Source organism: Cupressus sempervirens, chromosome 3 (assembly GCF_028749045.1).
Source record: "Cupressus sempervirens isolate cs-2001-9-10 chromosome 3, ASM2874904v1, whole genome shotgun sequence".
Classification (NCBI taxonomy): Eukaryota; Viridiplantae; Streptophyta; class Pinopsida; order Cupressales; family Cupressaceae; genus Cupressus; species Cupressus sempervirens.
In genome coordinates this window covers 850,033,827-850,037,679 of record NC_143120.1, presented here as the reverse complement: position 1 = coordinate 850,037,679, position 3,853 = coordinate 850,033,827, and positions in this window count along the sequence as shown.

The following is a 3,853-nucleotide window of genomic DNA, read 5'->3' as shown; positions in this document are numbered from 1 at the left end:
AAGTTTTGAAAAGTTTCTTGGGTAAGACTGTGATTGTATACTTTGATGATATTCAGATATTCAGTAAAAGTAAGAAATAGCACCTTGAACATATCAGACAAGTTTTGGAGAGATTGAAAGAGGAAAAGTTATTGATTAACTTGAATAAATGTTCATTTATGAAAGAGGAGATTGTATATCTTGGTTTTTTAATTTCAGCTAATGGATTGAAGATGGAACTTGAAAGTTAAGATTAATCCTTGGTTGGCCTACACTTGCAAATGTTGGAGAGGTAAGATCATTTCATGGATTGACAAGTTTTTATAGGAAGTTTATTAGGAATTTTAGTTCTATTTGTAATGCTATGATTGAGATTATGAGAGGAGATAAAAGGGATTTCAAATGGACACATGGAGCACAAAGGAGTTTTGAAACATTGAAACAAAAGATTGTAGAATTTCCTACACTTGCTTTGCTTGATTTTAGTTAAGTTTTTTCAAGTTGAATGTTATGCTAGTGGAAGTACAATTGGAGATGTTTTGAGTCAAGAAGGAAGACTTGTAGCTTTCTTTAGTTGAAAGTTGAATGATGCTAAGAGAAAATATTCAGTTGATGATCAAGAATTCTAAGCTATTGTTCAAGCTTTGAAGAAGTGGAGACATTATTTGATGCCTAAGGATTTTGTATTGTACATTGACCATAAAGTTTTGTAGTATTTGAGAGGTCTGAATAAGTTCAATCAGAGACATATGAAGTGGGTTGAGTTCCTGCATATTTTTTCCTTTTCATTGAAGCATAAAAGTTGATAGTTAAACAAAGTTGTTGATGCATTGAGCCAAAGAAGAAATTTGCTGACTTAGATGAGAGTTGAGGTACTTGGCTTTGATGACTTGAAGTGTTTGTATGAGACTGATTTGGATTTTGTAGAACCTTTGAAAGTTTGTAAGGAACATATAGTGAATGAAAAATGGTCTGATTATTTCATTCAAAATGATATGTTGTTCAGAGGAAAGCAATTATGCATACCTAAAGGATGTATGGGAGAGAACATAATAAAAGAGAAACATAATGGTGCACTTGTTGGACATTTTGGTATTGATAAGACTATTAAATTGATTTCTGAGACATATTTTTGGCCACAGATTTACAGGTATGTGCAACAAATGGTTAGAGGTTGGAAAAAATTTCAAGTAGCAAAAGGAACTAGTCAAAATGTAGGATTGTATTCACCTTTACCTGTACCTAATAGACCTTGAGAAGATGTGAGCATGGATTTTGTTCTTGGATTGTCTAGAACTTAGAGAGGTAATGATTCTATTTTGGTAATGGTTGACAATTTTTCAAAGATGACATATTTTATACATTGTAAGAAGACCTCTGATGCATTACATGTAGTTGAGTTATTTTTCAAGGAAGTAGTAAGATTGCATGGTTTCCCTAAGACTATTGTTTTAGATAGAGACACTAAGTTTACTGGTTATTTCTGGAGAACACTTCGGGAAAATATGAATTTACAGGGTTGAAGTTATGTTCTATATTTCACCCTTAGAAAGATGGACAAACTAAAGTAGTGAACATAAGTTCGGGTGACTTACTAAGATGTTTAGTTGGGGATAAGCCTGCTAATTGGGATTTATTCTTGGCACAAGCAAAGTTTGCATACAATAATTCTGTGAATAGAAGTACTAAGAAACCACCATTTGAGATTGTTATTGAATTTCATCCTAAAGGAACCACATAGTTGAAAGAATTGCCTACTAAGTCAAGGAGTGATGAAGATGAGGACTTTGCATTTTTCATGAAAACTTTACATGAGTAAGGTAAAAGATATTTGGAAGACAATAATCAAAAGTATAAACATAGAGCTGATAAAAAGAAGAAACACAAATCTTTTGGAGTTGGTGATGAGGTTATGATTCATTTGAAGAAGAATAGATTTCCAATTCGTACCTACAGTAAGCTGAAAATGAAGAAGTTTGGACCTTGTAAGATTTTGAAGAAGTTTGATAATGGAAATGCCTATCAAGTGGAATTACCAGAAGATATGGATATATTGCCTATATTCAACATTGTAAATATCTTTGAGTATTATGAATCAAAAGATGAGAATGATAGTAACTTGGATTATCCTAGAAAGTAGAAAGAAGACATTGCAAATATTGTAAACAAAAGAGTAAGCAAGAGTACTAGAGGAAATGATTACATGGAATACCTAGTTCAGTGGAAAGATAGCTCATGGATTACACAAGCTAAGTTGGATCTTTATGATTTAGGTCAGAATACAAGCAGTGCCTAAAGTGGACATTAGTTCTTTATTAATCCCAGGTGTCTGATGCAGGAGCATCTTGGGTCTTTGAGCAATCTTGCATGAACTAAAAATATATCTTATTTTGTGTACCGATTTGTTATTAGTGAAGTAGTCATTGCTGTTGTTGGTGTCGTGTTATGCATGGTTAACATAATGATGAGGACCTATCCTTGATCCTCCTAAGACCACAAGCTTTGATCATTTGCATTTCTTGAGTTGTGAACCGTTCTTTGCGGTCCTTATTTTTTGCATTTTCCTTCTAGTGAGGCATGTTGTTTCTTTTGGTGCGATTTCTTATGTTAATGTGACGTGTTGCGAAGTAAGAAGCTGACTCCTAGGACATGTGGGGATCCACCTTCAAGTGCATAATGCCTTATATTTCATTTAGCATCAGTTTTGGTTTACTCTTCCTAGGTTGGACCTATAATGTAATTAAATGTTTGACTAACTGACTTGTGGCTTAGTTGGCTATATAAGAAGCTTGGTTAGATATAGAAGGTAGCATAAGATGATATGATATATTGAGAAGCAGGATATGATGTGAATTTGGATTCTAACTTCATAAATTCATTGTATATGGCTAAAACTTAGAAGACCTCACAACCATGCATGTTGATAGACTTCTTTTAATTATTACATTAGTGTGGCTGCCAATTGCCTAGCCTTATATGGATCTTGTTTCCATTGTTTCATGAAATATTTAAATTGATTCCATGTGTAACTCTAAGCAGTATTGGTTGTATGTTTGAGTTTGACAATTTTTGCTTGAAAATCCTGACTTGAGAGCAATTAGATAGATGGAGGTCATTTACACACTCATAATAAAATAAACTAAATATAGATAAATGTTAATAAAAACTCAAAATTAATAACTTGTAAATGTAAAAATAGACATTGATAAATATCAATTAAAACTATTTTATTTATTTATCATGAAATTATTAATTTTTATGCCAAATTATAATTATATACAAATTTATTTAACATTCTTCTCTAATTTTTAGTTTAAATATTTAAAACTTTGATTATTAACATTCAATTTTAATTTTTAATTTTAAATATTTATCATTATTTACAAAAGTAAAAAATTAAAGTTATCAAAACACAAATTTTTAATTGAACTAATGATTCTTAATATATGTACTAATAATTGGGATAAAAATAAAATTTAAACTTATTATTACTATCATTTTAAAAAATTATAATTTTTAAAAAATATTTCCACATCTACTAAAAAAATATAATTCTTGTGAGAGCATATCTTTGTGTTTTTATATTTATTTTGAAAGTATTATGTAATCAATATTAATATTTTATATTTATGTTAATTATCAATTAAAATATTAGTTAATAATTAGGTATTGCATAGTTGTATATAATAGAGTTATAGATTTGATCATGAAACACAAATAGACATATATATTTAACACTCACTACTAGCAACCAACATAAAACTCCACGCTTGAATGCATAGAGACAACATAAACTATACCAAATTGTTCACTACTCCTTCATGTTTGTCACTTTATGATTGAATAATGGTTTACAATAGACAAAAACGCTATC